This window comes from Ptychodera flava, chromosome 14 (assembly GCF_041260155.1).
Source record: "Ptychodera flava strain L36383 chromosome 14, AS_Pfla_20210202, whole genome shotgun sequence".
In the NCBI taxonomy this organism is placed as follows: domain Eukaryota; kingdom Metazoa; phylum Hemichordata; class Enteropneusta; family Ptychoderidae; genus Ptychodera; species Ptychodera flava.
The window spans coordinates 3,886,779-3,913,442 of NC_091941.1; the positions used below are offsets into that span (position 1 = coordinate 3,886,779).

At 39.2% G+C, this 26,664-nt stretch overlaps 1 long non-coding RNA gene across 1 annotated transcript; it reads left to right on the forward strand.

The window, feature by feature from the left end:
• The first annotated feature begins 8,248 nt into the window (after window positions 1–8,248).
• Window positions 8,249–26,409, forward strand: LOC139149021 (uncharacterized). The gene is made up of 2 exons (XR_011556065.1): window positions 8,249–9,200; window positions 25,071–26,409. It is a non-coding gene; the product is annotated as an uncharacterized lncRNA (long non-coding RNA).
• Window positions 26,410–26,664: the final 255 nt, after the last annotated feature.

Genomic DNA, 26,664 nt, shown 5'->3' on the forward strand with positions numbered 1-26,664 from the left:
AGCGTCGGAATTATTGATACTTTTGCATTGGATTTTCAACCATAGAACGGATTTATATCTGGATTTACAGGTTTAAATAAAAAAAGGGTGCATTATTCGCTCGGGATTTCCTTGTGACATCATCACCGCGTAGTATTGTACAATGTTGACTAATGACAACAGACTTTGGCCATATCACAGAAAGAAAATGTCAGGTTTTTAGTGTGTTGTGTACATTTCAATGATAAAAAAATAACTAACTAATCGACAACAGAAACGCGTGAGTGACAAGAGCGGTCATTCTGCAGGCGCAAGACTTTATTTATTTTACTCAATTCATCGGCGGCGATAAGCGGCCAGTGTTAATTGTTGGTTTATCGTGTTGCTGACCCCATCCACTAATTTTATTTGTTTTGGATCTACTGGTGCACAACACAGCTCTATTTCGACCAGTGCCTTTTGTCATTTCGTCCATTGTTTGGCAGGCATCAGAAACCCATTTCTCATTGACCCGAATTGCTCCGTTATGTCTAAAATTTCCCCTCACGGGCACCTGATAGTAGCGCCTTTCCCCAAGCCATGTATATACCTGAACGGCAAACAGACGGGTCAGTCGAGTTTAATCACCTGGGCTTAGTGTTTATGGCCCCAAAAAGTCGAATGCAAGTCACCCGAAAACGCAAATCCAACAAATGCAAGGAAGAGCCCTCTCAAAATTAGCCTCGAACAGAAAATGGATTCGCAGGGAGTCACCAGGTTCAACGGCCTCACAAACTCGTTGTCGGTACGACACCCCTCCTGTCCGCCACCCTCATCATTCGTCACCTCTAACTCAAATAAGGAAATGACAAAAACAACTTATCATATCAGTGTGCCTTTCATTACAAACTCCAGAGTTCCGCCTTCCGATGTAGTCCAGTAACATATACCCCATAATAGTGAGAATTCACAGGAAAGAGAATGGACTGCTCCCACCGAAGACCCATGTTTGTCCTTTGCAAAGCTGTGTCGCCATGAGAATTCTTTCATTTCGAGTTGGCTGAATCACTTGGCCACCTTTTGAAATCTGACCAGTCTCGCTAGTCATGCTATGGGGGGAAGCTATGGCAAATGCAAACTGACCCTGTGTACCATTCCTTCGCTGGTCACTTACTTTTGAGTATAGACACTTGTAAAACAGTCTCGAATTGCAGGCGAAACAAACCTATAAAAACCATAACGCAGTGGTGTCACCAGTTAAAAGGTGGAAGAGTTCGAAGCATTATTACCTATCATTCAAAGTTTTTTTTTCTTTTATCCAAATATCATTTACTCAAAATGCTCCTGGTGGTGTTTATGGTATCAGAATGTTTGTTGTAGTGGTGTATCACCTATTGATTTGTACAAACAAGACAACCTTTTTCACCAAAAGTCCTGGGTGTTTCCTCCAAAACAATGTTGAGCCTTGTTTGCTCTATTAACACCTACAGTTATCTTCACACCGATCTTCATCAGCTTTTGATCATGAGAAGGGAGATAAAAACGACGCCTTAGAATTTAAAGAGAGGTGGCAATCATCTGTTATAATTCCAAACATCCATACTTGACAAGGTGTGTACATACTGCAGCTTATTCTGTTTTACCGTGAAGGTTGAACTGCTGCCAGGTGTTGCAGTCTTTTTTTTTTGTCGCACTCTCACTGCAATGGTAATCTGAGGAAAGTCGATCCCGTTGTAGGCGCCCTGCTCTGGTGCGATTGCCGCCTATTGAGAACCTTCACGGGCAAACGAAAACACCACTCGTTCGGGAAACACGCTAGAGCTCAAGCGATTGCTGTATGTAAATTTTAAAACGTAACAGGGCTCAAATTTCAAGCACCTTTGAGGCTGGCCTATCAACGTAGCTTTAGGGCATGCATCAACACAGATACCGTCAAGTGATTTCTGTGGAAATCTAATGGCGGAGTGGGGGACGTTGACAGCAGGCGAGGAGAGGGGACAGCGAAAAGAAAAAAAACAGACAAAATTTACCCTGTGAGTTTACGAATCATTTATTTTGAAAAGTTCGACAGCAAACATAGACATCGAAACGATCTTACTACACTCCATAGCCTATTTGACTTTGTCAAAACACGGACAAGTCTGGATACACTTTCTCCCTCGGAAAACAAAAGAGTAGATGATAACTTAACACAAAAAAAATAATTTTTGAATAACTGGAAATTTGGGAAAAAACCTAGTTTAAGATAGTTTAGGAATTTTCTGAGTGGTTTCTGACCTAAAGATGTTTCATTTCCTCGCCTCTAAGTTGTACTCTAGCTTATCTAATTTAATTCACTTTCATCTTAACTTCACTTTTATTTTTTTATCCTCGACTGCAGATTAATCTGCAATGGAACTTAAAATACGGTCGCTGTTTTGTTGAGTGGGCAACGAGAAGTTTTATTCCCCGGCAAAGTCAACACTACGAGACGAGAACTCAAATAAAAATGTAATATATAACAATGTGCCAGTTTCCATTTGTTTTAGCTGCTAACTTCAAATATTAGGTCGAAAGTGTTTATAGAACTATTGATGTTTGTGCAGTCTCACCAGACGCGGGCTGAAGTCGGTGGACGAAGCTTCGTCTTGCTGTTTTTGGCTTGGAAAAGCACAGATTTCTCACTCTGAAGAGTCGCTGGGAGACTTTACGCCGCGAAGGATACAAAAAGGCTTGAACTACTTCGATAAAAACGCTGGTATGTTAAGTTTGTGTTAGTAATACTTTAACCAGTACGAATTAGTATGTTTGGGCGTTTCAAACGAAACGCCGGCGGATTTGCCTCTGATTTTAATATTTTTGCGCTGACTGTGACCATCCTGGATAGTATAGTGACTGCGATGAGTCTCCTTGCACTGAAGCAGAAGGGAATATGGTAAGACTTGTATTTTGTGTCGAGAGTCTCTGTTTGGCTCTGATTTGACCAGCCGCCATTATTGAGATCACATAACACTCCTTTGTTGTACTACATTTCGTATCAGACATCAACATTCTACTCATCTTCGACGAAACTGGGTAAACGGGAGGAAATCACGTGTGTCAATCTCGAAAAAGCTCCAAACAAACGTTCACACGAACAGAAATCCGTTTCAATTATCTGTTCCTTATGTTTTAAGGTCCCTTCACCATACAGCATTGGGCGACAACCTTCCCGCGCATACTTCAGTAACCAGGCAAGCACAAAGCGTTCTGTTGACGAGGCACGTACCATATCATCTCGTGATCGCCTTGCCATTTCCTGTGCCTGGGTCATGTAATATACGACATGTGAAATTCTAGTCTGAGACCTCAGCGTTCACCAAAACAATACCCAAGGACTTACTTTTTTGGCATGTTCGTTTAATCTATAACCTTCGTGACTAAGTACAGAAAACTTTTTCCCCTCCAGAATCTAAGTCGAAGGATACAAACCTCGGCTATAAAACGTCTATTAAAACTCGCCCCCGTGATAAACGGTACAGTCGGGCATTTATCATTGTTTTCCTATCGACGACTTCAAGTTTGGCCCGGAGATAAATTAAACTCGTCACAGACAATCTCATAATTTTTCGTGAAAATAATGATAATTCGACAGGCATTTGACAAAAAATGTTGATTTCATTGGGATCCTATCGGCTTCCTTTGCGACCCCCGTGACCTTTGTACACAACGCCTATAAATCATTTTGACCGTAATCGACAACACCAAGACACTCAATAATTCACCTTGGCATATTGTCTTGAAGATAATTCATCAAACCGTCTTTCGTGAATCGAATTCATCACAGAAATTGCTGATCGGTCAATGGAGAACAATTTTGCCTTTCAAAACTGCTCAATTTCCAATTTTCACCAGTTTGTTTCTTTGTTCGTTTTCGGGATACAGGCTGACGTCACCAAAGATACACAAATTTCGGATTAGACTGCTTTCCTTATGCTTGCCTCTCACATCAGCCTATTTTACAACTAACACTTATGAGAATACTGATGTCAAAATATTGCTGCATATCTTATGAAATTGAAAATAAATGACAAACAAAAAGTTAATAAGTATATTTTATCATATTCAAAAATATTTTGAAGACTGCGACCTGAATTCCATGGAGACTAACACATCAATGTGTTGAAGTGAACGGCATTGAAATAAGAAACACAATTCTTCAAATTAGACATTTCACAATTTCTATCTTGATAAAAGGCAACGTCGTGTGATTGTCACTGGTAAAATTATCAAAAGGGAGAACAATTTTGTCAGGATGGTTATGAATAGATGCCACGTTTTCAAGTAACGGAAAAGAGTAGGAGAACATGGCCCGGTAACTGGTTTATCAGATAATGTACCGTTAGTCGCTAGAGGCCATCTGAATCAATGAATTTCATAGGCCTTTTTATAGAGTCTTCTTGTAGTAGATTCGAGCCATATTAAATTCCCTTAACTGGAATGTGAAATTTCAATTGGCTTTTGTCTGGCTTTTTTTCTCCCTGAGTCGGGCGTTCGCCACGAGCGGTAGGGGCGATGAAAGGCACTCTTTGCTGTGCTTGTATTTCTCTTGTAAATTCTGATCACGAAGCAGAAAAGACTGGCAGTTTTCTGCCATATCACTTTCAGCATTTTGACCCAAGGCTTGCCAGAGGTATACGACTGCAAGGGGAATCAGGCAATGCTCTCAACAGCATGATAAAACCAAAAACACCGGAAAAAAGAAAACCAGGCGGTCCAAAATATGAATCCACGCACGTTTTCAGCATTTTTGTGGAGCAATATTGCCGTGAATTACAAATAGCTTGGAACAAGATTGAAGGATAAAATATGCCGAAAGGTTGGTGAAGGGTTTTGTCCGCCATTTTGTTGAAATTGACCACATTACAGCAGATACAGACGGAGGTGTTGTGATCGGTAAATTTCCAAGCTATTTTGCTGAGAAAGATATCGATTTGTCGTAAGTGTTGCGTCCCCTGAAAAAAAGGGCCGTCGGCAGTTTCTGAACGATTTATTGCGTGGCGGTGATATTACATTGAAAACGTACCAGAATACTTCATTAATGTGCGATTTTCGTTGAAAAAAAATCGACAACATCGCATAAGTCAAGAAGACGGCGGTGCACTGTGGACATCTTTATGTTGACCTACCGAATTATACCAGACGTTCGAAGTCGACAGAAGAGATTAGATTCACGGACATTTTGCCAAAATATTTTCCTAGCTTCACTAACTACTCCGAAGAGTGTCGATTACTAAAATTATAAATACATATTAAAAATGATATCAAACATCGACACAGATGAACTGGCTACTTTGATATCAGATATGAGCGGCTCGGATATCATCCAGACCGTCGCCATATTATTCAAAATATACGGCAACAATTTTGCCACCATATTTGAGAAATATTTGTATGCCTGCCTTATTTAATTTCAGGGAAGCTTTATCGTAAAATTGAGAAAATTTGTGCGTATTATGGGAATTTATTGTTGGAAATTAGTGACATGAGTACGGCGCTAAGTGCATAAAAACCACGGTAATGTGATTAAGTTATCAAGCCGCGGGTGTCAACGCTGAAAAGAAGGCATGTCGATATTGCAGAGTTTGGGAATCAGGATTTCTCATGGATATTAACAAGATCTGTGCACTTAATTATTACACTTTTATATTATTATACTTTTTTTAACAAATTGAAAACGCTAGATAATTCATCGAAGTCACAACAAGCCTTCAAAGAGCTACGTTGTCTGCAAAGGCTGACTCCGGCAAACATTGTACAAAATGTCGCGAAAACGGCTGATCGTCAAACACATGGAGTATGTGCCCCTTTTGTGCTCTGCCAGTCTTAGCTTGCTGAAAATGTTCCCGTTATAAATGAACATCCAAGAACCGGCGGGTATTTTTGCATCGTTGAAATATTACAAAGAAGTTTTTAGCACCAACGTGCGATCCTAGAACATAATCCTTGCAATTAAAACTGGAAAGCTCCTTGCATTGTTTTCCCAATAGGCTTACGATTAAAGTATTGTCGTGACTTGCTTTAAGCAAAGTCTCCCAAATTAAAAGATTTTTGTCACCCGTTTAGGGGCTGAAAAGGTGACAAAATAGAGCAGAGAATAAAAAAGCCGAGATTACGGGAGGGGGTGTGAAAGAGTGTATGATGAAAATCAATACACAATGCTTTGCTGGCCGGACATATTGTGTCGGACACTTTTACCATCACTGTGTCATGACACATTACTAAACCTCAACGTTTCGGAGGATTTGTTTAATGTGTGTGTTTTTTTATTTAAGAAAATCTAGTCTGTGTGTGTTACGTTAGAAAGGAGAGACTTGAAGGGCAGCATATTTTGAGTAGGTAGATTTTGAGCGAGGCGGGCCACGATTGATGTATGTCGGTAGAGATCTCATTTTAACCGTAGTTGTAGGCAGACAAATGGACTTGCCTTTGCGATATCACTGTTCACTCATACAGTCAACTCTTGTTAAAGCGTATAGAGGTTGCTTTTTCAGCAGGGAGAGAGCTCGAATCAGAACGAACAAAAACCAACTTTTGCTAACAAAAACAAACTGTCTGTATACCTCGACCAAAGGAGCGCAACCTCCCTTTGACGAGTTTTGTCCCGTTTCTCAATTCATTTATTCGGGTTTGTTTTCTTTAGCCTCTAGTTTGTTCTCATTCTCCTCTCTTGCCATCCTTGCGCCTTTTTTAACTGCGAGAGGGAGAGAACTGTCCGCGACTTGTCTGGCATAGAATCGCATGTCTTGGATATTATCAACGCTTGGTCGCACCGAGTATAGCTGAAGCCTGTGTATGCTGTAAACACAGCTTTTGTTGGGATAATTCGCGGAATAAACACCGATTTTGTAGCCTGTCTGGAACTGTGGAATTCACCTTGTCAGTGTTTTCCGAACAGCGACAGTGTCTCGGTACTGAAATACACACACTTCTCGCTGTCCCTGGTTATTACAGCCCCAACAGCTGAAACTTTTGATGTATCAATATTCTTGTTCTGTTTGTAAACTGCTGCTTCTTCCTCTACTCGAAATTCGCCTAAATTTGCCAAGTGTTCGATATCTAAACATCTCCTGTATATGTACTTTGTTCAGTATAATTGTTGATAGCAAAATTTCAGTCCGGACTGAATTCATCAATGATCAGAAACATACACAGTTTATCATAAACAAGCCTTTGTGATGGCAATATGATGTATTGAGACATGTAAGAACAGAAACTTGCTATATAGTAAAAAATATGAAAATAATATCAAAAGTTACAGCTAGCGTTCGTAGAAGGGGGAGAAAGTAAACTCACTATTCACCGTGCTTTTGTCAGTTTTATAATTTTCTGTGTTTTATTCATTGCCATAAATTCGTCAATCTATGCTAAAGAATTTTCTGTTTTCCATCTGAACAAACAAATTTTGACACTAGTCAGCTTTGGAAAATCAAATGAATGGAGGACATTGTCGACAATGACGCCAAGACGAGGGAAATATGGCACTTATCTAATGCAATGTCTTTTCTGTCCATGTGTCAGTCCTGAGCAACACAACTCTCACTTAAAATGCATCAAGTTCACGTAACACAGGACTATAGTGTCTCCAAGACAGCGTGAAACTTGGCAAAGCAGAAAGACAAATTTACCTAGGGCTTGCCTGATTTTCTTTAAAAGAAACCGGCTTTAAACGATTTACCATTCAGGGAGGAACACATCTTTGAGAGATTGTACCCTTTAGCTAAGCTGTTATTTACTGGTCGATCTTTGTCACCATCAAAATATCTGAGAAGAGGGCATACATGCCGTCAACCTGGGTGTTCTGCTGTCTATCCGAGTCGCACGTCAGCACATTTCGATGACGTCTCGCTCAACCATGACCAGCATTTTTACGTGCGACTTGCCAAACTTTTGTTGATATTCGGTGTTAAAAAGCATCTTTTGATATCACCATCGACGACTTTAGCAAAATGAGTCGGAAAAATATTTCATTATTCATACAACTGCATGCATGAACTTATATCAATCTATCATATTTATATTCTGTATGACTGGGCAAGTTTTCTCACTGGCCCACTTGGATATACTATCTTTTCAATGAACCCAACTTATTTCATATATTCTCCATATTTGTCGCCATGAGTAAAAAACAATTTCCTCTGATGGGATCATAGTGCATAGTATATACCGTGGTGCAAAGTTTCAATATAATGATTACACATGAAAATGATGGTGTCGTCATAGCATTAGTTAAAATATGTTGTGTTTGTTTAATATCAGATAACTTGTGGCAGTGTGAATAGGTTGTTTTTATTGCGATATTATTTCTATTGCAATTTCTTTTCGCCGGTACACATCTATTAGGCAAGGCATGAGATTTTCATCCAAGACTATTGTAAACTGTAATTATGAATTTACCGGTCCACACCTGCTAGTTTCATAGTTTTCAGTAGTCGAAACGATTCTTTGTTAGGATTCTACTAGTATTTACAGACTGTCTTACTCCTATATAACAAGAATTTTGTAAAGAGTTTTAATTTTTCAAGGACTGAAAATGAGTGTGTGTGTCTCAAATCCGGCTACGGAATCAATTCTTCACATATTTTTTTGAATGATTCGACGGCCGAGCATCTGAATTTAGAGGGCATCTTTGTTTTGGATGCTATGGCATTCTCGACTCCCTCTCATAACAACATATTTATAGGCCGTTTCATTTCCGGCATGTTGATGTTACAGTCCTTATGCACACATTAAAAACAAACAGCAAAGCAAACTTTTGGAGTAAAGTCCAGTCTGCAAACTGACCGGTCAGAGCAATCAAACTTGTAAATTTGCCTTCCACGATATATTGATGCAACATGAACTCTGTACGTTGCCATTTCGCCTATATCTCACACTTTTGAATTCAAATCTTGAAGGCAACTCGACTTTCAAAGACATCCCTACCCTGCCCGAATAAAGAGCCGGTCCTTTCCGTCGAAAGGTGTCATACAACATTACTTCACAAGTTTTGTGTACCGGTGTAAAATTTTAGAAGTGGGATTGCGTTTCGGGGGCATATCCCTAGCTTGCGTGCTTATCTTGCTAAAAGCAAACATTCCGCTTGCCTTGTATGTGTGCTCTAGCTCTTTACTGTATACATAATGTTATTCATTCCTACTTCGAATGTACACACTATCGTCTGCCATTTTAGTTTCGTCATTCGTCCGGGTCAGTTTCGGCGATACTGCTTCTCCAAGATACTGGTGAGTCTTTTTTTCTCTCTGTTTCGTTATTTCGTCTCTCCCAAAGCGCCGAACACATCTGCTAATTTGCATGATATATGCGTGTGGCTCTGCCGGCAGCAGCACCACCAGAACGAGACCGTTGTATGGCTTCCGACATGGGAAAAAAGTGTGACGCACGCAGTTTTTGATTTCTTTTTTGTTTGGAGGTGCGGGTACTGAACCCTGTTCTACCGATGTTTTCTCCAGCTCTCGGCAATCTCTATGTAAGATGAGTCTCCCTTGTCCTTTACAGCGGTGGGTTCAACTTCCCAAAGTGTTGAGTCGGGTCTAAAATTTGGAAGTTGTAAGAAAACTTGAAGGCAGCTTATCTATCTGATATGTCAGGTATTTCAGAACAACTCACATGACCAGCGAAGCCCTCAGTTTGCTTCAACGAATTCCTGCCTTCCATATCCAATATCACGATGGCCATTTCGTCACTTATTACCTGCCCATCTACGGCTTCCTCTCCCATTTGCCCTGTCCCTGACTTGTCGCACGGAAGGGTAACAAACGATGGTACGGCAACTTGAAGTATTTCAGGGTCAACACTATGAGCCAGACACACCTTATCAAAATGGCGACCGCCACCAAGCTGACTGTTGTCGGATGCGTGTGGAAAATAAGCAGTGTTGTGTCAACACAAATTTAATACGACTTCAAACAAGACGAAGGAGCAGAAGTGTCAAGTCTAATTTCCTTTTGGGGATTTTTGATGTATTTATCATTTGGGTGCACAAATGCGGGTAAGGGACACTTCCAAGCAAAGCACGTATCTCGAGTACCGTACCCAGGTGTTTTATTGAAAGCGGTGGCTTCAAACGAGAGAAAATGTCGCTAACTAAACAATGGCCATTCTGTACTGCAATTTTTTCGTCACGGAGGCCGCAAAACGAAGGCAGTAAAATTCTGTCGGACTATCACGAATACAGCAGACATCCAGACATTTTCACTGCTACACAAAATCGCCATATGCTTTGAAGAGAAATTTTAATCGTTAATTGCCAAACATCAGCGGTATAAAATCTTTCCAGGCGAGGAATGATGACCGATAAGAGATTCCAATGACCTCTGTTCTAAGGCTAGAAAATTTTGTGATGCACCAGCACTTCAAAATGGTATACTTTCCTAAAGTCTAAAACGTGGCACATTCATGAAAGCGTGCGGTGAAAACATCCGGTTGCATTTTCCGTTTTCGAGTGGCATGTGCTCGTTTAGGGGATATTTTCGATGAAATAATGACACAGGTGTAATTATGAGAGACCTATATAATTGGTACAAATTGCACGACCCGTAAACGCATAAATCAAGCCTGTGTCATGAGTCAGTCTTTGGTTCTCTGTCATGCCCCATTGAAAGGGAACCCAAAATGAACTCGCTGTGTTTTTTCGTTGGTCACAAATAGACGCAGGGTATAAGTTACATGTACACCTTAGTAGTAAACACAACAGCAAAGTCAGCTGCATGTAGTTTGGACACGCTAACAGGGTTATTTCAGTGGGTCATATGGTGGGCCCTGCATTTGTCTAGTAAATTGTTGCCCGCAGTGGTGCGCCAGAATCGTACGAACACATGATGCAGCAGCAATAACACGCATTTACACCCAAAAACAACAAAACAAACACGCAAATAAATCGCAGTCCTTCGGTTATGCGTTTTTGAACAATGCAAAGGTATCGCCTTGCAGCCTGCCTTTGTGACAGGGAAACACAATCAGCAAGGTAAAAGAAAACCGATAGATCGCATCCGTAGTTTAGGGTTAGTGACCTCTTTTCATACATGCCAGAGCTAGGTTTTGGTAGATTTCATTTCAATCCAGGAATCGTCAAAAAGCCGCAGTTTCCGATAAGACGGGTGGATCCCAACCAGTAAAATACCGAAGCCCCCAGAACAAACAGTTTATTCCATCCACTCTTTCAATCATGGTCCCTCCACCGTGTTCCAATCCGCCTAAACCGAATTTACGAATTATCCCACCTCAGTAAGATAGAATAATTCATTTCCATAATTTTATGTCCGGATTTTTCAAAAATCATTCAATAAGTTTTCTGAGATTTTGTTTTTCACCATATCTTGTCCTAAACTGAGAACTGGTCCGTACTTTCCAAAGTTTCCTGAGGATGGGACAGCCGTCGACAGAACTGACTGCAACCTGTCAACAACGTCCAGTTTTAACGATAAACTTTTGACCTTGGTGGCCCGTATCTTCGAATAGTCTGCATCCAAAAGGACCTTAAGTACGCCCGACTAAAGTCTAGTCGTACTTTTCTAACCTCCCTTTGCCACGTATTTACACATAAATGTTTTTGTTTACATTTTCCCTTGACGATCTACACTACAAAATTCCTAAAATATGCATAGCAAATGAATTTATCCGTACACACACAGGTATTCATTCCATCATTCGTCAGCCGGCATTCGACTTGACATTTTATTTAACTGCTCCAATGAGCAGTTCCAAATGATTTTGACTCCATCATGACTGTGTGCGTTGAGTAGTCAAAGGCCATTAATAAGAGTGATTGCTAGATTTGTTTTAAGTCCAAAACAAAACAAATACCAAAAAATAAAAAAAGACTTTCAGAGATGTCGCTGCTTGTCATGAGTGACGAAAGTAACTCAGCTAAAATGCCACTATGCTCGTCAATAGTGAGTTCATGATGTTTCAAAACACTCGTATTTTCTCCTTGAAAAGCTGCACAAACATTTTCTTTTAAACATCTTTTTAATTTTTGCAATTAATACGTAATGACAACCGAACGCATGTCAATAGCCCCAGTCAACTGCAGATTCTTTCTGGGTTAGTTAAGTCCCATATCTGCATGCCAGCCCGAATTCTAATAGTCATAGGTATTTGCGATTCATACTGACCGCACAACACTGTGTCAACTTAAAAGAAAGGGGATGTTGATTTTGTAGAAACCCGGGTAATCAGTAATATGTACTTTGTTAGAAAATTTGGCGTGTATGACTTGACGTAAGCAGACGAAACACTGGACACGCTTTGGGTTTTCTTCATTATGAAAAATAAATAATCTACAATTTGCATATCTAGTGAAAAAAGGAAAAACTTTCATTGGAATTCATAAAACATATACATCGTATTGTTTATTGATGGACATGCTACCCGAAACACCTGACCGAGGAGTAGATCAAAGTTGAAACTGCAAAGATATCGCTAATTCATTTCTTCCATATATCAAATAATCGCCGAAAAGCTATCAGTACTTTGAAAAATACAACCAGACAGGATGAGCGTACGACAACAGTTCCGTGTACGATCTGTCCACAATTAATAAGTTAGCTATTAATTGTAGATAATGCGAAATTATTGATATTGTGGTTTGAAAGCCCTAGTCATCGCTTTCATTTATTTAGCGAGGCCTAAATCAACTGTCGATTTTTGAGATTTTTTCTCTTTCAGAAATTATTCAAAAATATGTAAACATTATAGATGGCAAAGAAAGGAAAGGCCCTGTGTACTATCGCACGACCAAGATCGAAAAATCTGTTGCCCCGGCTGTCAATCACTTTGACGGACGTTTTTCTTTTATTCTCATTGATATGCAAATTCTATTTAATTAATGATGCAAGCAACGTTGAAACATACCACTGTCATATTGGTCATTTCACGGAATACAGTCGTAGCAATCGATAAGTCTTCTTAAAAACGAACCCGAAAAACAAACTTTGGGTGTACATTTAGGGGTCTCTATTAATTTCACCGCAACTCTAGTTATAGAAATTGATCAAATTGGACAAAATTGGCAGCAAAGGACGGACGGTACTAAACAACCGTTCATTTTCCTTCAGCAAAATTCGACATTTAGTGAAATTAACCAGATTTAAATTGGTATTAATGGAGAAAATAGCACATATGTAAATTCAATAAATTTGTAGAAAGCCCGTGAATGATGATTATAATATGAAAGCACCAGGCTTTGTATTTTGTCTTAGTGCGAAGATTTGCCCCCGGCAAAAAATAATAGTTTTTGTTCCCAGACAGATTTGCCCATACAAACGAACGTGAAATCTGTGAAGCAGGCGGGATATCGGGTTACTCCATTGTACACATTAATTTTACTTTCATTCCATATACAGTTATATTTAGCCACGCACCAAGATGAAAACGGCATGCTTCAAAAAGGGTAATTGCATTTCGTGCGACTTCTCTGACATCAGCACCCGCACCATGGCGATATCTCCCAGGTCAAAGGTCACAGAAAATCTTTCTTGTAGTCTCTAGACTAGCTGGAAAAGGTTCATCAGTTATCTTCGCGAAGTAGACGCGAGAGGTGGACGTTTTGTTTTGTTATATTTTAAAAAAAGGGATCCGGTGTACATTTTGTTGGGCCTTAATCACTCCGTTATCAGAAAATTAATCGTTGATACCTGCAGCTGGTTAACGTAGCGTGGACGCGATTAACGTTGTAGTAACTCTGTAGTAATATTGCAAAACCGTGCGTAAGTGACCATACACTAGGATCCTAGGTTGATATGGTACCTGTACAGAATGCTGGCACTCGCGACTCTTTAAATGGCTTGACAAATGAAGTTCTCCAGCCTTTATAGCAAACAGCAGTAAATTCATCAAACGGTACTTTCTTGTCAAAATGCCATCCACTGTGAGGCTGACTCCCCCGATCTGATAAAAACGATGATTCATCATTGCGAAATGATACGCTTGATGAAAATCTTTCCGTCAAAGGAACGCTTCCAAGGACTTATCAGCTTTTTTCAAAAGGACCCGGCCTTACAAAATACAACAACCAACTTTTGACATATCAGTCCCTTGAAAGATTGGACTCTACCTGTAAATCTCATTTGTCGTGCGGGTTGTCGCTGAAACCCATCCGTCGACGTCCTCTAATGGATTGTAGTTCAGTAAATTTACCGTGACGGCTGAAATTTCCTAAAAACAATCCTGATGTAAATTTCCGTTTAATCAAACAAAAGTTGACAGATGTGTCCCATGGTCTATTATGGCACGGTTTTAGTAAAAATAAAAAAACTTACGAGCCTGCAAGCAGTGCTCGCCCAACTGTGTCTCTGTGTACTTTGGCATAGAGTTACTGACGAACCCCTCGCTGACCTTCCCGCGACAAATCACAGGCCAGCCCATCTCACGACCGTTTAATGGACAAAATGTAAACTCCAGGGTCAGTTTGCAAACATAACGTCGTAAAATATCGCCCTCTCGAATCTTTTCTGTATTAGTTCAACTTGTATCAATATCTGGAGGCCTTATTTCACATCATTAGAAGTGTAGGCATATATACACAGCGATTCGATATATACAATAATTTGAAGAACTGGATAATCTCCCCGACCATTAAGGGAATTCGCTGATTTCTACGACTCGGTTTTAAATTCTTCACACACAATTTTCCATGCACATATACTAGGGCCCATGAAATAGGGACACATTTAGCAGGCATGCAGGCGGAGTCTTGTCTGAACCTGTCGAGTTCTGAAATAAATTTTCCATGCACATTTCATTTCGAGGTGAACACGCTGCATGCATTTATTACATGCCTACATTTAGCCATCCACATCTCTTCGCTAATATTGTTTTTGAATCTTTTGATTCGACGTTCATTTACTTATTCGAAATCATTTTTTGTCAAGTTGCATGAAAGCAGGAATTGATGTTTCTTTCAACTGTACACTGAAAGGTATTGTGATATTAAGTCTGATAGTATCAAATGATATTCCGCACACATTTATCATTTCATTATTTTGATGCTATTAGGTCTAAGCATGCATGAACAGGAATAAACCGTAGTTGCGTGGTTTCGTTACGTTTCTGTAATGAATACGTCGGCTTCACCTGAAATAAATTACAATAATGAAAATACTTCATGACATTTGTTATAATTGGTCAGCTGATCGGAGTAGCTCCATTTGAATGAGATACAAATAGAAGCTTTTGTATCCTGATGCACTAAAATTAAATAGCAACTACCGAAACATTTGAAGGAAAAAGGAAAATGGGAGTCCCAAAATCGTTAAAATTATATTTTGTGATTGTTCGTTTCCTTTTGCCTTTAACTCGCCCCGACCGTAATATACAGTCGTAAAATGAACGATTGAGTAAAACGCCTCGGTGGGCAACTTGGTTGTGGGTGTCGTCATAATATTCTGTATCGACTTCCAGTTTGGTTGATCATTAATTTCCTCGGATCCGTCTATTTAAATTGTATTTTTGCATTGATGTTAATATCTTTCTCGGCTATTTGCCATGAAAAACATAAAGCTGTCAAAACTGTTAGGCCTACACTGTGTATTCTGCTGAGAACAAACACAGAACAATATACATTTTTTCTGTGGTGAAATATTTATTCTGTTCGTTTCAATAAAAGATTGAACTAAACCAGACTCATATAATATTATGAGGTTAGGTTAGATTAATTACATAAAAATACATGTTTTATATGAATTTATGAAATTAATAAACCTCTGGGTCCGCTTTATGAAAAAAAGACATACAATGAAATGTTATTATTCATCTTTCAGCAACTATGAATGAAAAGGAAAAAATAACCGGTTTCACTTCCTTGGTCGGATTAAACACACGAGTAAATGATTAAAAAAATAGAAACATTGTCGATTGTGGCGACTTGCATCTGATTGGTTATTTCAGTCTTTTTGTTCTCAGTAGTACGAATTCGGACACAAGAAAAATTGTTGAAAATATTTAAAGAAATAAAAGTAAGTGAATTGACATGTGCGTAAATAGTGGTTCGCAGGATTTGTCATGCCAAACTTTACAATTCTGATATTTATTTGAAATACCGATAAATAAAGAGATAAATTAATTTCAATACGGGTAAAATCACTTCGAATAGAAAAAAACTAAAACTTTAATGTCCAATAAAATTTCAAAGAGATCAGCCCAGCATTGCATTTGCCAGTCAGTGCGCCTCGCATTTGATTATGGCTGTGTCACCAATTAGATGTTGCGATCAGGCTGAGATATATGATCTTCTGTGTCATGGTGTCTGAAATATACGAGCAGTCTATCGTATTACGGGGTTTTAACTCCCCCTATTTTTCCTCATAACGCAATTAAGCAAATATATTATTTTATACGATTAAGAATAAACCTGTATTTGGTGGTCGATCTCGTCGTTAATTGTGGAAATTGGCAATTTAAACCGAGCTGTGCAACATACGGGATACTTGCATTCAACAATAACTGGAGGAGTAATAATTTTGTCCGATTTTACTCCAAAGCAATATTTTGTTGCCTAGGTACGAGCTGGGCAGCTTGTTTGGTAATCCGTTCATGCATATTATTTATCTCTTTATTTATCGAAGATACTGTTTGTCCGCAAATCTACAACTTACCAACAAACCCTGTCTTATTTGTAATTTGCTTCAACTGTTTCACTACCACAAGTAGAAGGTACGAATTGCGTGTGAAATAAGCTTAGGTTTGTAAAAATAAAATAATAATGTCGGGGTTGAAGTCAGTTTGGTGTTCAGTTCACAGTCAGAGCCACACACAACGTCACGTGTTCTATAAGGTTTATGCGGGGACTAGAATTACGAACTATCCCGCTTAATCAATGTCTTGGGTTTCGGATTACGGAGCAATTTCCACAGAATTTGAAGTTTACTTTTAAGATGTTTGATTTGGACTCAGTGTAGATTGTTCAGCAGTGTTCATCACGCAGAACAGTGTCATCAAAGATTTATTCCATAACATTCGTTCAATCACGGCTTTGAGATGTGCCTATGCCATGACAAGTTCGCATATCTTTTTTTAGGAAGAAAGAATATCAACCTTTTCATGGAAACGTTGACAAATTCGTACTGTCAATTGTAGGAATTATTTTTTTTATTGAAGTCATTATTATTGTAGCTGAAGTTGAAGTTCAGCTGATAGCGGAAACAAGTTTTGTCTCAACAGAAAATTCCTACTTAAGTTTTCCATCATGTGATAACTGTTCTGTAAAAAGAGATATTTAAATGATTAATACAGAAATATCGTAATTTCAATACATGGGACATTTTTGATGGTGTTGAATTGTCAAAGAATACTATCATACAATATTTCTCATATTTTCTAGCGATAGTTCCTCATGAACTGAAATGTTTATTTTATGCATTCCAAAATTCATAAAAATAGTAAGATCAGCACGTGAGATGTGAATTTTATCATCACGTATAATGGTTACGAAACTCGCAGAACACATCCGCTGTAAGATTCATTATGGCCGGAAATAGATTGTAAATTAGAATGATTACCATTTCGCCATTTTTGGAAAATAGTATACAAGAATGGATCACAATCGTGCCACTTGAACCATAACCACTCCTAAACCAATACATGTTGCTTTCTTTCTTCATGACATCCCCCCTGCAAATGATTCGTTGGTTTTAATTCTTGAAAAAATACAGTGTTCTTGTCTATGGATTTGTAACTCACCTCTGCATGCGAGGCCAATGTTCTGAATGAATTTCACTCCGGGAAACATGTTACCAGCATTGTGTCTCTAACATGTCTAAGCTGACGATTGTCGGATTTAAATTTGACAGCTAATGGTCGCACGTCTGGTTTGAAAACAAAAAAGAAATTGAGCGAATATGATATTTTGGAAGTGATCCAGTTTGACACACAACTTAACGCTTTGATTAATGCACTCAAAGAAAATTAAGTGGCTGGCTGACACGTGGAATTAGCACGTAACGCCTTGAGCTTACTTACCCATCGCACACTCTTACAATATATTGTAATTTAACTTTTGTCTGAAAGGCATCATTCTCTGTTTTGATTTCCCCGTTAATAGTTGTAAGCCCATGGGAGACGGCCGAAATCTCTGCGTACGCTTTTCCTGTAGCCCCGGGTGGTACAATCTCTGGAAATCAAGCCTTCCTTTGCTGGCTGGGGTTTTGCCATTCTAGGGTCATGGGGGTGATGATGACGGGGCCGACTCAGCAATTCCCAGATAATTGATACAATTATCGGGATCAAGAACGTGGAAAATTGGTTTATGAGAACGATCGAAAGTCTGAATGCCCTGGGACAAACAAATCAAAAGAATGCTCAAAAATCTCGATTTTATGCATCTCCAGAACAGAAAACCCACATTTTTATCCACGTTTACTTCCATCGACAATCTTCTATTTCAAAAGCCAAAACTCCTATCAATTCAAGGGGAAACGTCTGTTTTATTACCCACATTATCTCTCGCTCTTTCTGTCATATCCTTTCGGCCTCATGGTTGATGCAATACCATGGCAACTCTTAATGTTCAGTCGCATATGGTGAAATTACTGATATGCCGATGATGCTAGTTGCAGAGTCAGATGTTGCAACATACATCACATTTTGTTCATTTCCTCTCCGATAACAGGCGCCACGTACGCATTGCTGTCATATCGCCCTAGTTACGTCTGCCGTCGGCTTGTTCTGATTCAAAAACAGACTCAAAATGCTTTCATCGATTGAACGGGTGGCTATGGGTGCGTGTTTTGAACAAAACTTTTTCCTGCGACCGCCCGGTTATGGTTGATTTCTGTGCCAGGCGTATCGCTATGAAAGAGGAGACGACCTTCTTCAAAAAGATAATGCACCGGAGTATGTGTCCTAGTAGCATACATGCCTACCAATGGCTCTTCAAAAGGGATATAGCCCGGGTCAATTCCCCAAGTGGGTTCCCAGCTCCGGTCCAACTCTTTCACTGACACTTTTATGGCCGCTGAGTTGGAGTATTGTTCAGAATCAAGCTAATAATTCAGGACATGCATATTTGTCAAAGTCATCGAGATACTCTAGAAGCTCGACAAACATTTTGGTTGAGTGAGGTTAAACTACTTTCTCGACGGGGGAAAGGTAAGACTACAAGAATGAGAAAAGCGATGGCAAAATATTCTCTAACAATCTATTTTCTTTGGAGATCTTTTCTTCTTTAAGATAAACCGAATTTTGTTGGGTATTTTTGAAAAATATTTCTCGTCCGATATCACCCATTTAACAGTCTCTCGGTGTGTTTGCATGAAAGTTAAGACTTTGGCACTTCAGAGTTCAAAAGTTGTAAATATTTGATTGACACAAGTAAAATAACGATTAACTTCATTCTAAACTTCGACGGGGATTCCCTTGATTACAGTGGCAACGCAATAATCTATTATTTGTGCTGTGCTACATCGTCTACAAAACTAGAAGAAATCAATTTAACAGCACCAACATACTCTGAAAGTCATAAATGTTATTTTTTCGAAATGATCTTTGCTTAGACGGCTTATGGTTTATGCGAAAGCTCATTGCATATGACTAAATGTAGAAATAAATTTTCAAAACAAACGATCCCATTAGATTCTTGTTTTGCCTGATCTGACACGTGCTTTACTTTTGTTTGCGTTTCTATTTTCGCTCTTGCTAGCGCGTATCGCCAAAACCGATTTACACAATTTTTGATAAAAGGTGGCATTTGATATGGATATTATGATTCTGTATTGTTGTAAAGCATCTACAAAGTATACGCCTTCAATCACAGAGGGAAAATGGCAATATTGATAAAAGATACTGTATGAAAAAGTTTTTTGTCAATTTGTTTTTTGTTCGACAAGAAGGTTAAACACCATTTCCACTATTTCCAATAAGTATCACACCATAAGCTTACTGTCGATATATTCGAAGACGGTACTTGCTAAATTATCATCAAAGTAAGCGGGATGGGATCTTACAAGATGTGTTAAGGGGAAAACATTGTACTTATTACTCCACGTCTCTCAATCAAGTTAAAAGTTTATTTTTGTCATTTAATTTTCACAAAAAAAAAATAACATAAACAGCAGGAATCTGTTGGTTAATATATACATACGTACATTATTACATACATACAGAGAGACATACACATGCATGCATGCATGCATGCATACATACATACATACATACATAGAGACAGACAGACAGACAGACAGACAGACAGACAGACAGACAGACAGACAGACAGACAGACAGACAGACAGACAGACACACGCATGGTCATAATACAGTACTTTTGTTCTTTAAGCCAAGGCAAAGCTCGAAGGGGTTGTTCAGCCAATGTCGTTTCTTTTACATGTTTGTTAAATTAATCTTTTGCCGGAGATGACACAAAGGTACAAATCAGTTGTCACTTGAAGTCATGTGATCTCACATACCTCATCTCACCATTAATTCCGTTAGACAGTCAAGTGCATTAAATAAACAGGTAACTTTGAGTCACTGGCAAGCGTTACTAATTCCAATTCTTCTGAACTTTGAAGTGAAATCAGGCGGCGATAAAACTCTTTACACTGGCCGGACTCTGGAGATTGGGAAGAAACTGACGTTGTAAAGTACATGATATTGAGGTCAGCAGTAAAATTAGTCACCTCAGTAGTCAAACTCTGTGAAGTTTTTTTGATCTAGTAACATTTATCTGCAATATATGATAAAACGTTGTGAATTAAATGAGGAAATTCAGGCTTTCAAGTCACAGATGTTTGGAAAAATCTAAAACTTTGGAATAGGTTCTCATTGTAACTTTTGAAAATGTCCCAGCTCCTGACAAGGGCTACCTGACATTGCTCAACCGGCGCGAATTTCCGAAATCCTGTATTCGCAACATGCAAAATGGCAATAAAGAAGTCAACGTCACATTAGTAGCTGAATACAAACATCGATACACTTGCGACTTTCCATATTTCATCGAAAAAGACACTCTTGAGTTTTTGTCTTTTTCAAGTGAAGAACAGTTAGGTATGATTGATTTCCACTTTTTAAGTGTACACTTCTCCATATGTCGGAGAGTGGCTTTTTTCAGAGTATGTGATTTTGGCGCGAAGTGGTAAATAGACACGAGTGGCGCAGAAATACATGGGCATATGTTGCAATATTGGAGGCCGGGTTTTAGACGCGTTAAAACCTTAATGCCTCGCCCATTTTGAGTTAAACGTCAACCCAGAAATGTGCTCGGCTCTGAAAATAGGTGACCCCCCATTTTCACATAAATCACTCGTCCCCTGTCACAAAATCAACAAACTCAAAACTGGAAAGCCGTCCAACCCAGGCGATGTCACGAGTCTCGTTTGATAACATGTGCTGAGTCGGTGGACTGGCATGCGACTAGTTTGTTCCACTACACGCAAGAATTGAATTTGAAGGGCATACAAGAAAGAAAAGGGAAAATATAAAGCACACCGAAAAATACAGGCAGCTTTTTTTCTATGAAATGTATACTGGGCGGGATGCCATTGCCTTTGCTGTTCAATTGAATAGAAATGAGTGAATTTGTCGAAGTTATGCTGCATTGGGTGAACAGATGGGTTTTTGGGTGAAACTGACAAGTAAGTGAGCGTTGTATTGCTGCGGGCACATAAGTTCATGAAGCGGAACACCCCCAACAGTCATGTTAAATGTGTTTCCTTAACTTGCCTCAACATTTTTTGGAAAAATTGCATAATAGACTAATCTTTCGGGCGATAAGAGTAATCCCTCTTCATACCATGGACGAAAAACTGACTGTCGTTTCGCCCCGGGCTCTAACAAGATCCATTGAGATGTGCAATTTATCATATCTGAGGTACAGTATCTAATATTTCCCGGTGAAAATGTTTTTGTCAAAAAAATACTTTGTAATACCCGCAAGCTCCAAATCCAATTGAAAGAGGGCATTTTTGGAAGGATTGCAAGCCGTACATAAATATACATGCGTAGACTTTACCATATAAAACATTTAATGTACACATACTGGGATACTGCTTAACACTGGGGGAAATGCGTCCTCTACGCTCAATGGCGTGAGTACGGAAAATTAAACCTCACTCTGTTTATTGGTAAACATGAAGAGAAAAGAGATAGAGAAGAGGTGAAAATCGATGGCTTCAGTTTTGATTATATAGCTGGTGTACGTTTCACATTCTATCTACTTTAAAAAGGGTTCCAATTCGTCGAGTTTTGAAAGGAATTTTGTGGCTGCTTCCGCCTGTCTATGTTTGTAAAATGCGCATCCTGCAAGGAGGGTGATGCCTGGACTGCTGATAATTCACAAGTTGTGTGTATACTTAGATGCGTGCTGCCAATGACACATGTAATCGTTACAATTATATTTCTATAGAAAATATATGGCCCGTGGAAACGACGCATAATGGTCAGCTCCGACATCGACTCCGACACGACAGATGCGACACCACTTGCAGGTCCTCTTGGGGCAGCAGATTTGGACATTTTGCGGCTAGTGCGCAGCGGCGCGTAGCCAAATTTTGAACAGATTGACTAAACGGCAAAGACAAATCACTAGTATTATGCAGTTATCATAGGGGGTATTAGACCCAATATTGTCCCAATTATAACCTCTAAAAAGGACGAGAGTTCTTGAAATAATTATCCATTTACTAAGCAAAACAGCCCATTATACGCAGATTTGTTATAAATGCCCCACATGTAATTTACAAGTGAAACTGACATTTCATCATGCATCGTGTCTGTATCGTAATTGATAGTCGCTGTTTCTTGAGTTAAGTCCCCAATACAAAAAGCCAAATGTCCTCTTTTTTTTCTAAAGAACAAAAAACCCTGCCCGGGGGATCGTCATTCAATAACAATAACATGCTTCTCCTTTCGAGTACGTGTGCTGTTGTCTTCGACTGGATATATGATATTCGCTGGTATTCGCCAATGGTTCCTGTGTTGTGTTAGCAGGAAAACCTTGTCCAAATGAAATACACAAAAACTATCACGAAGCTCGTTTTGTAGTTCCTTTTCAAACACTAGTAAACAAATTTGAAGTTTACCGAGTATCAATAAATAATTTCAATTGTTTAATCTAATTTCGCAATATTAATTGATACAATATGCCAACATCAACCTAATAAATTCCTGAGTCAGAAATAATTTATGGTCGAAACTAACTGCCCAGCATACTTCTTCAGTTGAAATGTAACTTTCACTTTTCAGGGCAGTAATTTTATCTCCTCGCTCGATCTTGGAGACATTTTGGTATTTTTGGGGGCTACTCAATGTGAAAATATCGTCAAATATTTGTATACGTTTCTCAGCTGGACATCTTACTTGAATGAAACACTTCGCCAGCTGAATTATCAAAATACAAGCAAAATGAGATGCCATTAAAGTATCATTACAATGGCGTTCACTTTTTGAAAAAAAAATATAATCGTTTTCAAAATGTTGTTTCCAAAATCATCGAGTTGACGTCGGGCTACTGGATAAAGGGAGCGATTTGATCTATTTTTTATGATTAACAAGGTAGGGCACGGAATTTCGGTGGCAGCTCGGGTAGCCACGGACGCATGTGGCAGAACGATTTCTCCGAGTTGGAAGTCGCTGCCTCATTTCATGTGCTCTGCATTCACGGTGTGGTTTTGTTCATTGGCGTCATTAAGTATGATACGCGCTGGAAATCGAACTTGCTGGCTGGGAGCAGCGTTTGTTCAACTGTTGTCCTAGGGCAGGTAATGCAACGGCAAAACATCTGCACCTCGGTAAACGCCAGTCAACATTAAAGGGCGACTCCGTCGGCAACATGAGATTCGTTTCCAAACAAAGTTGTCGCAGCCCAGCGTAAGCTAATATCCATCGCTGGATGGAGCAGACACGCCGGTGTAGTAAAGACAGTCTCATTTTATGATCGTGTCTGCCTCCGCCTGCCTTTATCGGTTTCCATGACAACTGAAACTCGAAGGAAATTAATAAAATTAAACGCGAAGTTCCGGGCACCTCGCAATATTAGCGTTTCGTAGATGAGTAATTTTATTAACAGTGAGTATACCATGCGTGGGGGCCATATTTTCACAAAATGCATCAATGTAGGAAAAGTTTCCCTGAATACATTTATTGTATGTAGATAATATCAAACTGGGATAATGTTGTACAAAGTCCTTTGTGGAAAGTCACATTGATGTTCTTTTTCTTGAAAAGGATGAAATTATTTAAAAATACTCAGTCATACTTTGGAGCAATATGTCGCTATCGGTCTAGACTGGGTGACGAGAAATGTCTTGTATGAGAAAGAGAACTTCGGCGAAAGTTCGAATTTAGTCGATCGAGTGAAACTATGGAATGTTAAAAGTTAATGATACTGATTTGCGAATCATCGCTATTGATTGCTGCTTTTTCATGTTCGTGTATTTTGATGTATTTCCAGATACATACCCTTTCCTCTTAGCGCTTTATTCCATTTCACCTTAAATGCAAACTTTAATTACTGCCTCGCCCCATCCCCGTTACCTGAAGAAGTCAAAACATTGGCTGACTTTGCAATACACAATGGTTTTACCCCAGAACCCTGTACCAGGCAATCAATGAAAATGAAATATCCCACGCACTCTACCGGCGTTGATATGAGGCGTATTTGTGCCTAGTGTAACTAACATTTCATTTAACGATGACCTCCAATGCCAGACGATTATTTATGAAATCGACAGAAGTCAAATTAATCAACCAACCAACCGACATCACTTGTTTCACGGGATTTCCTTACCAACTGACTGTGAACTCCTGTAGACAATCGTGTTTTTTTCTGGTGCAATTACTCAATGAATGTAATTAACATTTCGCAGTTTTCAGGAAAGTAGTGGTTTCTCCGCTCTATTAATTAGTTCGCTTTTCCGCCCTCTCACAAACACTAAGGATAAAATAACACTCAACAATGATGAAATTTGTCTTCAATTCTGCAAACAAAGCGGAAAAAAAAACCTCCGGCAGGAACAATGCTGTCGCTAAATATTCCACACGCAGTTGTAAAGATGACGCTGAATACGCATGCGCGGGAAGTTACCAAGTGCTAAGTTTTTTGAGTAGACGCATTTTTTTGTCTTCAGTTCTTGAAATAGACATTTGTTCTGTTCTTTTCACAGGTCGTGTCAAAGGTGACAGTGGTGAGGTGGATGTAAAGAGCCAGAGGTCAAGACGCTGCCGACACGACTTGCTTGTTTTAGTATTTAGACAGTGGAAATATAACATGATGCCAAATATTGGCTCTCTTATTCATATGTTTGGTAGGCTTATACATAAGAGTTTATAAAAGCTGACAGTTGTGACGCTGGATAATTACCTATACGTACACAACACAGTTAGATCATTTGCCGTCCATATATACACTGCGGGTACGCTTTTAATGTGCGTGTTGCTTTAGAGAGATTTATTGAGAAAAGAGGAGCCAATTTAAACAAGACGGGATTTTCGACAATTGGGTTCGGGTTTGTTATAACTGTCACAAAATAAGGTGTAGTGAACACCAAATAGCTCCCAGAGTTCACTATGCTGTATGTAGTTGATTCAGCCGTTTCGTTTCTCTTGTCAGAAGAATTGAATTCAAAAGTGATCCTCTTGCAAACGTTGTTGACTTTAATGCTAACTGAAAACCAATATTTTAAGGTTGTTTTTCGTAATGAAGCAAGTGCTTTCACATTGTAAAGTTTTCCGAACATGGCGTGGCAATCCGTGTTAGTAAAAATCCGAAGTTACAGAGCATCGCGAGTTTGCCTACTTTCACTCAGGTAAAAACATCGACATTGTAATTACACACTGTGAGTTCTAGTGCTATTAAGATATAGTTGTCGATTTACCCTGCAGCGAATTTTCCTTAACGTGCCACACCGATCCTATTTCCTCGACGAAACATGAAGTAAAGACGACTCAATGCTGTCGGACATGAGACTGGTGTTTTTAGAAGACCGCGAGTAGATTGGTTTGGCATCTGGCTGCCAAAAGAACAATTATACCAAATCAGTCCGAGGTCGGGACCATTTTTATGATAACAGAAATTCATAATACGGAAAGTGCTATGCGTCCTTGTTGATTTCGCGCAGAAATACACCAACACAAAAGACACTGTTATTCGATCATGGTAGTGAAAGGCAAAAACAACAATTTTATTAAAACAACAAACATTTTAGATTAATGAAACACTCTAGCTAGAATAAATACAGTCGGAAGGGAAATCATAGCTGCACAATTGGGTTCCATTTTTCATGTGTATATAGACACTGCAAAAGTAAACGAAACCCGTGGATCTAAACTAGAACGCAAATCAAGTAGTTAATAAAAATTTCATATTTGGATACACAATCAGCGAGCTGAGCAGTTTAAGTCTTGGGGCTGCTGTATAATTAATTGGAGAAGAGTTTTCATAAGTGTGTACATATTTACCGCATCCCTGTCAAAATAAAGAGAAACCATTCTCCGTTTCCGAAATTTCCTGTCTATGTCGTTTTTATTTTCCTTGCCTATACTCTAGATTTAATATTTTCGTCAAACACCGGCAAAACAGATTAGAGAGAGAAAGTTATTTGGTGCGCAAACACACCCCCTGTGCGCACGCACGCTGGAAATTTATATCATATGGGTTTTGTGATTGGATTTGGGAGAGAAGAGCGCGCGAGTGTTAAGATACAGGGAGAAAAGAGAGAGGCAGAAAAAAATAGTAGACAAGCTAACCATTTTTCCAAT